Raw genomic sequence first — 11,775 nt, 5'->3', positions numbered from 1 at the left:
GCAGCCAAGGGGCGATGCTACAGGAGCGAGGGGTCAGGGACAGGAGTGGAGAGGTGTCTGCCCCAAGGCGGTCGTGTTTCCAAGCGGCTGGGGAATGCCCAGGGCGTGGCCAGACCCCAGTAGGCTGGGCAGCAGGACCTCCAGGAACAAGCAGAATGGCTTGGGGATTTTTCTGAATTTCCAGGCCTGCAACCCCCAGCCCCAGGGAAGAGCACGGAGATCCCTCTCAGGGCACCGGGGGCTCCAACGCCGAGGCCTGGTGGGGGCTGCCCCACGTGCTCCCCACCACACTCCCTGCAAGGGTGCCCGGGCCCAGGCACCGTCCCTCGCCTCTACTTTGGCCATGTTTCTTTGCTCTCTCTGAAGCATTGCAGTGCTGCCAGCTACACACAGACTCCGCATGCCCTGCCCCCTCCCTTGTCCAGCTCAGGCTGGAGGGCCATGAGGAAGGGATCTAAGAGGGGGTCTCAGCACCCGCTGGGGAACTGTGGGAAGCGCCGCATTCTACGAGCCTCCAGAAGGGCCAGCCCGCCTCTCAGTGATGTGTGAGGCCCCCAGGCCCCTTGGGAGCCACAACAGGTAGGTGAGCGGGTGAATAAGCCTGGCCGCTGGGTCAACAGACTTGGACTCAGATCTGGACTCTGCTATTGGCTAGCCATGCAATTCTGGGCACACTTTCCCCTTTTCCAAACCTCAGTTTACTTATCTGTGAAATGGGATAATGAGAGCACTGACCCCACAGGGCTGTTGGGAAGATTAAACGTCACAGTGGTGGGTGTGCTGGGTAAGCTTTCAGGACACGAAAGCTATGGTGCCCCAGTCTTGCCACCACTCTTTCCCTCAGGAATTCCACTGCGTTCACCCGCCGGGCAGACTCCACTGCCCACCGAGCAGGCCAGGCCAGGGAGGGAGGCCGAGGAGGCCGCGGTCCAGCTCCGTGGAACTGGGGACAGACCAGGAAACCACAAGCAGAAGCACCCAGAGCTGAGCCATGCAAACAGCATGCAAAGAGCTACGGAATCCGAGGCTGCTCAGCTGCATGCCCGGCAGTCAGCTCACGGGGCCCCGGGAGGCACAGGCCCCTGCTCCCTGGCCGGGGAGGAACCAAGCGTTCCGGGAAACGTAGCCCCTGTGAGCTGTCCGGCATCACGTCACCTCCGGGAGACCTGGGACGGTGCCGCGGTCTGTGTGCATTTATTCTTTCATGTAATTCATGACCACCTATGTGTGGCAGGCGGTATGGCCACAGCACCGAGGGACACAGGCCATCTCCTTGGTAGGAGACAGACATTAGCAAACAATTTAACAGCTCTGAACAGTTTGGCTCAGTGGATAGAGCCCACGGACGGAAGGGTCCCGGGTTCGATTCAGATTGTGGGCTCGATCCTCAGCAAGGGGCGTGCAGGAGGCAGCCGATCAATGATTCTCTCTCATCATTGATGTTTCTCTCTCTCTCCCTCTCCTTTCCTCTCTGAAATCAATAAAATCCTATGTTAAAAAAAGAAAGATGAAGGAGGAAATCCGGAGAAAAGTTCGGGGGGAGGCAGATGTTCCGGAAAGAGGAGCCAGCATGTGCCAAGGTCTGGGCCTGCCACGGACTGAGCGCCCGGAGCACAGACCAGCCTTCCAGGTCCCACACCTGCCCGCTGCCGAGGTGGCGGGCAGAGTTCCACAAACTGCTCACCAGGTACCCAGGACGGGGACCTTGGGGGCTTCCGTGAGTGGCACCTCCAGGCCTGCAGATGCCCGTGGGCCTCCGGGGCGACTCTCACAGTCACCTTCGGGCCTTTGTCTGCTGACGCTCACGCTATTCCAGGCAGGGAGTCCACAGCCCTGAACCAGGAGGCAGTCTGCAAGCTGCTGGGCCCCTCCTTCACCTGGATGGGCAAACCTCCATGTGCCAGTGTGTGTCCATTGGGCAGGGGGGAGGGGGAAGTTGGGGGTGGGAGTGGGGGTCAGGGACACCAGGAACAAAAGCTGGAGGGCCCCCGGCAGGTGAGGGGTGCTTAGCAGTAGAGGCCTGAAGGTTAGACCACCTTAGGGGGGGAGTGGGGGGAAACCTGTGGCACAGAGAAGCTAAACAACTGGCCTGAGGTCACACAGCGAGGAGGTGGCAGAGCCAGGACGCGGACCCAGGGCGTGGCTCTGACACTAGCACAGGCTGCGCCTCAGCACCATCGGATGCAGTTACTAGAAGAAAACAAAAACCAATTCACACTTCCACCCTACAGTGAAGACTCAGTCAGCTACAGCATGATCTTGCTTTTAGTGGCCCCGATGCCCAGTTGCTGGGAGCCCTGAGGCCACCATGTCTGTCTGCACAGCTGCCGCCCTCCAAGGAGAGGAGCGGGCTCACGGGAGCAGCATTCTCGGCTGAACTGGGCGATGACCATGGTGGCCCCCCCCCCCCCCCGCCTGGAGCACGGGCTTCCCCGTGGGAACTGGGTGAGACCCCTCCGCCCCGCCCCTGCGATGGATAAGTCCGTTGTGTGGCAAGGCAGGAATGAGTCACCTGCTCTACTGTGCCCCATTGTAACGGATGCAAACACAAGATGCAAATGATCAGCCTCAGCCCACGCCCCTCTGCCGCAGCCCATCCCTGGGGGTCAGAACACACTGCTCTTCAGGAGGCTGCAGGCTGCTCCCCGCACACCCCCAGGGCCTGCAGGCCCACGTCTTTCCTTCTCCAGGCCCTAGCACTTTCCTATCTCCTGGCCTTGGTGTCCCTGGCTGCTCACTGGAGGCAATCAGGGCTTCTGCACAGATGGGCACTGGGCAGAGTTCCTGGTGTGCCCACCTCCCTGGCACCCAGGCCATCTAGAGCTTGTCCCCAAGCTCCTCTAAGAAGCAGGGCCTGCCCAAGTCGCTGGGGGCCCAGCTGGGGTCCTCGGCGAGCTGCCCTGGGGGTTCACCAGGTGCTCTGCCTGGTCCTCTGGCACGCTCATTTCCGTTTGATGAGTCAGTCATCAGCCGTTTCTTATGACTCGTCAGCAGAACCCAGTGGCTTTGGGGTGGAGATGAAGGGGGAAGAAGGTGGCATCCAATCTCCCCAGGGATGAGGCCTTTTTTCAAAGGCTTGGCAAGCAAGGCTTGGCTTCCTGGCACCCCGCTCCCAGCACCCCCTCCACCCGGCAGAAGGAGCTGTTGTGAAATTCAGTGGCTGCCGGGAATGGGAATGCCCCCACATCCGCGGTGGGGGAGTGTCGAAACAGTCAACAATGGGGTTTGCCCCTACCTCCAGTTCCTCTTCTGAGCCAGTAAGGATGAGTCTTTACTGGGGACCCTGAACAGGACAGGGTCTTGTTGACATGACCCCTTGAGGCAAAACAGGGGTTGTCTTCCCTACTGTGCAGGACTGGTCAGAGGGTCGGGGTCGGTCTGGGCCCATCTTCCTAGGCAGCCCCCCAGGGGGCAGGGAAGAGGGCACCTTTTCTTGGGGGATAGAGCGCCGGCCTGCAGAAGGGTCCCAGGTTTGATTCTGGTCAAGGGCACATGCCGGGGTTATGGGCTCAATCCCCTGTAAGGGGCGTGCAGGAGGCAGCCAATCAATGATTCTTATCATTGATGTTGCTATCTCTCTCTCTCTCTCTCCCTTCCTCTCTGTAATTAATAAAAATCTATTTTGTAAAAGTAATAATAAATGGAGGAGAAGAAACAGGTTTCATTTACAAAAGAATTCCAATTAATAAATGAGAGCGGAATGAGAGAAATACAAAATCACCATTAGGCCAACAGCACAGCAGTCATTTTACAGGCAGGAGCCACCAATGGATGCTAAAATCAGTGGGTTATCCTGGCCGGGGCGGCTCAGTTGGTTGAGTGTCATCCCGTGCACCGGGGGGTCACCAATTCGATTCCCAGTCAGGGCACATGCCCCGGTTGAGAGTTCAGTCCCCAGTCAGGGTGCATATGAAAGGCAACCAACTGATGTTTCTCTCACACATATATGTTTCTCTTCCTGCCCTCCCTCTCTCTCTAAAATTAGTAGAACCCTATTTTTTAAAATATATTTTTATTGATTTCAGAGAGGAAAGGGGAGAGAGAGAGAAAGAGATAGAAATAGAGAGATAGAAACATCAATGATGAGAATCATTGATCGGCTGCCTCCTGCACGCCCCTTAATGGGGATCTAGCCCGCAACCCGGGTGTGTGCCCTTGACTGGAATCGAACCTGGGACCCTTCAGTTCCCAGGCCGACGCTCTATTCACTGAGCCAAACCAACCAGGGGAGAATCCTATTTTTAAAAACAAAAAATAATAAAATCATTGGGTGAAAATTTGAGAGGAAACAGAATATTTGCTTAATCTCAGAGTATTTCCCCTAAGAAGTTGAGCAATTGTAAAGGGGAAAGTACTAACTTTAGCGTGGAGAAACCCAGCATCACCTATGCCTCACGATCAAAGTTAATATTGCCAATAAAAAGGCATATCAACATCATGTATTGATGTTGCCCTGAGAGGCTCATGACATCACTTCCCTGGGATGTATCCCCAAAATGCATCCCTGCAATCTAATGAGAAAAGATCGTTCCCAACCTAAATGGGAAGAACTGCTATTTGACTGACCAGCATTCACCCAAGTGTCAAGGTCATAGAAGCTAAGGAAAGACTGAGGAACTGTCACAGACTGGAGGAGCCTAAGGAGACAGAGAAAGCTAAATGTAATGTGGGATCCTGGGCTGGATTCTGCAACTGAAAGGGGACTTTAAGTGGGAAATGGCTAAAACCCAAATAAAGCCTGTAGCATTGTACAGTTGGACCAGTTGTTCGTGGTTTTGATAACTGCACCACATTACGTGAGCTGTAAACATTAGGGGAAGCTGGGTGGGGGACATGCATGTCTCTAAGACCCTTTATCTAGTTACCTAACCTCACATATCCTTTCTGTATCTCTCTGGCTGGTGGTCCAATGCCTTGCTGCCCTTCATGAACTTGTTTGAAGTTCTTATTTCATAAATACTCATTAATTCCTAGCGACAGGTGGGTAGGCCAGTGCAGGGCTGGCTGCCTTAAAATCCTCTACATCGATGTTCCTAAATGGGGGTTGAGACTCTGAGGTTCTTGAAGGGTTTCTGAGGGCTCTTCATGAGAATGGTTAAGTTGTGTTTTCATTTGGAAGACAGTCTATGAAAAGTTAGTAGTGAACATATTCTGGAACATCCTGATGACACCTATGACCAAATATTACCATAAGGTGTTATGCCCAGTTTGCATTTATGTCTATCACTGATTTGGTGCCACCTAAGAGGACAGAACATGCCAGGTGTGTTTTGGGGTCTGCGAGAGCTCAAGGTTGATCAGAATGAATTACTAGATGGAAAATGTTTGGAATAGTGCCTGGCACGAAATAAGCATTCAACAATGCTGTCTCTTACCTATCAAGGTACTTTCCTCACACATACAATTCTGCTGACCAACTCTAGATGCCCTTGAGATTGGGCCAAGAAATAAAACACTCCCTGGATGATTCTGTTGCATAGTCAGGCTCGAAGAGTAATGTTTTCTATTTCACAAATTCTGCACATACACCAACTAGGAGACTGTGAGATCAGGAGGGCACCAGAGACACCATCCCGTGCAACTCTCCCATTCCACAGATAAGAAGCGGAGACGCTGAGCAGGGAAGGACTTGCTCAGATTAGAAAGTGGTAAATCCATACCAGAAACTGAGCCTGGAGCCCAGGAGAGCGTGGCACCCCTGCTCGCGTGGGATCAGTGAGTGACCTCAGTGCCTCGCTGCTAAGTTCTGTTAGGAACCCTTTAGCAAATGTCTTCTGGATTAGGCACTCCACTTCCTCACGTGTCGATTTTGTGAATTTAGGTTTTTGACAATATCATTCATTTTAATCAAGATTTTCAGGTTTATTAGCAAGGGTCTGAATCTAGAATTTCTAAATAATTTTTAAAATTATATCTGAATCAGTGATTTTAGCCACTCTTTTAATCTTAATGTTGTAATATTACATATATATATTTTTAATCCTCACCAAAAGATAGGTTTTTATTGATTTGAGAGAAAAAGGGAGAGAGAGAGAGAGAGAGAGAGAGAGAGAGAGAGAGAGAGAGAGAATTTAACGTGAGAAACATCCATCGGTTGCCTCCTGCACGCATCCTGACCGGGAATCGAACCTGCATCTTTTGGTCTACGGGGTGATGCTTCAACCGACTGAGCCACCTGGCCAGGGCTTAATGTTATAATATTATGTTTTCTTTTAATACAGGTCTGGTTTCTAGTAAATATTTTAATACTACATCACAATTATTTAATTACTTTTGACATTGACAGTAAATGTAATAACTATGATAACAGCACTGCTTGTTTTGGACATTGGCTTTAAGTTTGATTTATTTCATTGCTCACTGTTTTGTTTGCCTGTTTTGTGCCATCCTACCCCTATTTACAAGTTCTTTATTGTGATTCATTTCTTGCTCAGCTGAGGTATTTCGAGTAACTTCAGGAAGAGTGCGTGGGCAAGGTACTTTCTAAGACTATATGTCACCTCATTACTGAGGCTCACTAGAAACGATAGCTTTGCCAAACATAAAATTGGCATAATTCAGTTTTTCACCCTCGACATGTTTATAGAAACCCAAAATAATTACTCGAAAAACTGGCTATAACAAAAACTATAACTAGGTAAGGTGATTGGGCACAAATTAAGATAAAAATTTATATTATTCAATTTTACAAATAACAAAAGAGAAATTATGTTAGAAGAAGACCCCAATTATAATAGCAACAAAAAGAAGAGAAAATAAACTTCACAAATATGCAATGTCTGAATGAAATAAAACTTTTGAGGGACATAAAAGCAGGCAAATCACTGAAAATGCATACCCTGTTGTTAGACAGGAAGATTCAATATCGTAAAGAATTAATTCAGAATGGATCAGAGACCAAGTGTAAAGAAATTCAAGTATTTCTTGGACATGACACTAAAAGCACAGGCAACAGAAGACAAACAAGATAAACGGGGCGACATCAACATTTAAAACTCTGCCCATCAAAAGAAACAAGAGAATGAAAAGAACAACCAAACCTACAGCAAAGGGGGCATATCTGCAAATCCTACATCTGATAACACGTGAGTCCCAGAATAGACAAAGATCCTCTATAAACTCAACAACAACGAAACAAACAACCCAAGTTAAAAATGGACAAAGAACTTGAACAGACATTCCTGCAAAGAAGACATACAAATGACCAATAAGCACATGAAAATATGCGCAGTGTCACTGATCATTAGGGAACTGCAAATCAAAACCACAATGAGCTCACGCCTGCCAGAATGGCCACCACCACCAAGTCAACAAACAACTAGTGCTAGTGAGGATGTGAGAAAAGGGAACCCTAGCACACAGTTGGTGAAAATGCAGCCACTGTGGAAAACAATGTGGAGTTTCCTCAATGGGCCTGCCTCTTGGCCAGTGGGCCCACTTCTGGGAATATATCCTAAGACTCCCGAAACACCAATCAGAAAGAATATATGCACCCCTATGTTCACAGCAGCGTTACTTACAATAGCTAAGATCTGGAAACAGCCCAAGTGCCCACCAGTAGATGAGTGGATAAAACAGCTGTGGTACCTTTACACAATGGAATACTACGTGTCTGTAAGGAAGAAGCATCTCTTATCCTTTGTGACAGTAGGAACGGACCTGGAGAGCATTACGCTAAGTGAAATAAGCCGGTCAGATATGACCTCATTTATATGTGGAATCTAATGAACAAAACAAATTGATGAACAAAATAGAACTAGAGGCTTGGATGCATGGGACAGACTGATAGAGGTCAGAGGGGAAGGAGGTGGGGAAAATGGAATAAATGGTGAAGAGAGTAGCCAAAGAACATATAGACACAGCCCACGGACACAGACAACGGAGTGGTGAAGGCCAGGGGAGGGGTGACAGGAGCTGGGTGGAGGTGGGCAAAGGGGGAGGAAATGGGGGGCATTTGTAATAGTGTCAACAATAAAAAAATAAGAAAAAACAATTTAAAAAAAAAAGAAAGAGTAAAAAAGAAAACTCACAATGAGCTATAACCTCACACCCAGTGAGAGGGGAGTGGGGTGTTATTGGTGAATGGGCACCAGTTTCCGTTTTACAAGATGAAAAGAGCTCTGGAGATCAGTTGCACAATGTGAAAGTACTTAACACCACTGAACTGTACACTTAAAAATGGTCAAGATGATCAGTTTTATGTCAGGTGTATTTTACTACAATATTTAAAGAGAGTTAAAGAAGAATTAACATATTTATGATATTACACAGGAATATCAATTATCTATAAGTTTCAGCCTAGACAACAGGAAGAAAGGGAGGGAGGGAGGGAGGGAGGGAGGGAGGGAGGGAGGGAGGGAGGGAAGGAGGAAGGAAGGAAGGAAGGAAGGAAGGAAGGAAGGAAGGAAGGAAGGAAGGAAGGATGGGAGGGGCTGCTCTATGTCAGGTGCTATACTGGGCACTTTCGCTTGATTATCTAGTTTAATTATCATAATTACTCTACAACATAATCACAGTTTTTCACAATCCGCGGTACAGGGAGAGTCAGTATTTATCTGCCCAGTTCCTGCGGTGGCATTCCTGTGGCTGAGCTGGAGGCACATCCAAAGCTGTCCTGACTCCCACAGCCCGTGCACTTTCCTGCGCCAGGTTCTCAGGAACCCTCTCCAGGGTTTCCTGGAGGAAGGGTGAGCGCGCGGGCTTCGCCTGTGTTGTCATTGGAGGCTTCCAGGGAAGACGCCTTGCACCAAAAGTGCCTGAGTTCTCCTTGTCGGTGATTCATTCCCCACGGGTTCAGGTTCCAGTGACTCACTGCCTCCGTCCCACCTTATTTTTCAAGATGTAAGATTCCTGGAGGGACAGTTAGCTAACAAACGAGTCTATTGCGGCAGCGACAGTGGACAGTGGGCGGCGGAAGGACGCCAGGGCCAGGAGAGGAGGGAAATACGAAAAGGTAGGTGGAGACGGCATGGGGGCGCAGGGAGCAGGATGACGTAGAAGTGGGCACCCAGTGGGAACCGCGAAGGGAGCTCAGACAAGCCTTTACCTACTTCCCAACTTTGCTCACGCTCTCCTTTACCAAGGAAAGGGCCCAGGAAGACAACGCCGTGGTTAAGACCACGAGAAATGAGACGAGGGATGGGGGAGGGAAGGAGAAAGATGCTAGCATGTACACAGCACTGACTCTACGCCAGATTCTGTGCTTAGGGCTTGAAGCACATGATCTCATTGACTCTGAACAACACCCAAAACTCTGAACATCCAAGGATGAGGACATGCAGCTCCTGGTGGCTAATGACTTTCCCAAGGTCGCACAACGAGCAAGCAGCGTAAGCAGAATTTGAACCCAGGTCTCCCTGACTCCCTTCTACCCAGGCAATCCTCTGGAAGGGCACTGAAAAGAAAACAGGATGCGTGAAGATGCCTTCGCATATAATAATTATAATCACAGCAGCTAATGCTACCCGACAGCATACTATGTGCTGGGCACCATTCTAGGTGTTTTCTATGAATTAGCTCATTGAATCTGTAGAAGGAGATAGATTCCCATCTTAAAAATGAGGAGACAGGCACAGAGTGTTCTTGGCTGGTAAGTGATGTATGTCCTTTCTTGGCATGTCTTAGGCAAGTTAGCTTCTCTAGGCGCATTAAAGGAACCCCTAAGGGAGCTAGAGATGGGCCAACTGAAATGACTGAAAAGAGACTGAGATTAAGGCATAAAAACTCCAGGCAGCAAGGATGTTCTGTGGGCCTCTAGGCTAAACCATGGGCACCTGGCCCTGGAGACTATTTAACCACCTTTCAAACGCTGAGCCTCTCTTGTTTGCCAGCAAATGCTCACCACAACACGGCCAAAAACAATGAATGGAGATGTAAAAGCTCCAGAAAAGCCAATTACACATGTGTTGGCAGCTCTCTGGTTTTCCTGGATGTGGAAAAAGATTGTGGTTGTGACAAATTGCATTCATTATCTGCTGCTCGTTAACTGCAGAATCATCTTCAGTTTGGAAGACAGGCATGAATACTTCATAGTTTTGGGCAAAGAAGAGTTTATGGAGCACTGTGACTTCCAGATGCTTTACCAGTGGGAAAAAAATAAACGGGGCACAGACTGGTCCAACCCATCATCTCTTCCCTCCACCATCTCCCCTTCCCTCCACCATCATCTCTTCCCTCCACCATCTCCCCTTCCCTCCACCATCATCTCTTCCCTCCACCATCTTCCCTTCCCTCCCAGAGTGAAAACCATTTAGCACCCCATTGTCTCTCTGTTAATCGGCAACAGGTAATTGCTCCCAGACACTGGCATATCTACCTTCTTTAGTCTTCTTCTCTCTTTAAGCTCTTGCCCAATTATATACATCTCTCCCCTCTCTGTGTCATTCATGAATATGGTTTATTAGTGCAAGAAAAACTTCTCTAACAAGAAAAGAAACTATCGATGTTTGTGGACAGAACTGAAATCAGACACTCCTCCTAATACTTGGCCAGATGTGATTTATACAACTTTTCATGAAACAGACACTGATTTCAAGAGTCCCATTTAGCACATTTCGTCCCATTTAGAACTCTCTAGGAGGCCACAGGGCTATTAACCATGACAGGACAGGAGGCACCGAAACAGTCTCTCCCAACTCCTTACCAAATATACCCATGAAGAGGAGAACTACTGAAAACCAATGCTGACAGGCCAGGGCCAAGGACTGACATTACGTCTGAACCAGATGGAAATGGATTAAGAAAATCTAGCCTCCAGTTCAGGCCAAAATCTCTCTAGAAGGCGGCCAGAGGACTTGGCATCATGGCTGATCAACGTTTGATACTCAAGTGGGTGGGCAGTGTTTTCAGATATTTGGTCCCCGTCTGTCTTTTCCTTCAGTGAAGATTGGTGGGTCACGTTGGCAGAGGGGGGATTTGGGAAGAGGATCATGTGAGAGGGGAAAATAGGAATCCTGATTTGGCCAAGTTACATCTCATTGTGACCCCAGTGGAGAGGTCTGGGCGGCAGCTCTAAATTTGGGAGCTACTCTGAATATAGTGATCACTGAGACTCTGCACTGTGTGCAGAGAGAGTGGGGCACCAGGGCTCAGCCCAGAGGCATCCGGTGTTAAGAGGTGGTACATGAAGAATCAGCAAAAGGACACTGAGAAGGTACGGCTCATAAAGTAAGAGGAGAGCATGATGTCTCAGAAAATCAAAGCAAGAGTGTCTTGAGGAGGGAGAGGGGACCGCTGCTGCAAGGTCCACACCATGAGGGCAGAGAAGTGGCCATTGGACTTGGTGACATGGAGGTTTTGGTGACCTTGGGAGAATAAGTGACCTTGGGAGAGGGCGATAAGATGCAACGGAATAGGCAGAGGAGACAAAGGGAGGTGGGAGAGGCAACTCCTCTGAGTTTTGCTTAGAAATGGATTTTATGAGCTGCTCCAGTATCCTTCTACTAACTCCTTCTGGTTCTTTGCATAGCACAAGTTCATTTCTGGTACTTTGACCAAAGGAACCTTAATCTGCTTCCAACTATGTTTTTTAAAGATCTATATCTACATCTAAAAAAAACCCTACTCTATATGATCACCAGAGATTGTTTCCAAGAGGCAAGATTAGATATCACCTTTTGACTATAAACATTTTAATAACACATTTTATGCCTTGTTTTTCTTCACACAGATTGTAAGTGTTAAGTATATAAGAAATGGACAACAGTTCTGGAAAAGCGGAATAGATGTACTTTTCCCTATTCCTCCTGCTAAGTACGAATACAAACCTAGACATTA

This window comes from Myotis nattereri, assembly GCF_964212035.1.
Source record: "Myotis nattereri genome assembly, chromosome: 16".
Lineage (NCBI taxonomy): Eukaryota > Metazoa > Chordata > Mammalia > Chiroptera > Vespertilionidae > Myotis > Myotis nattereri.
Note: the sequence above shows the minus strand (reverse complement) of the source record.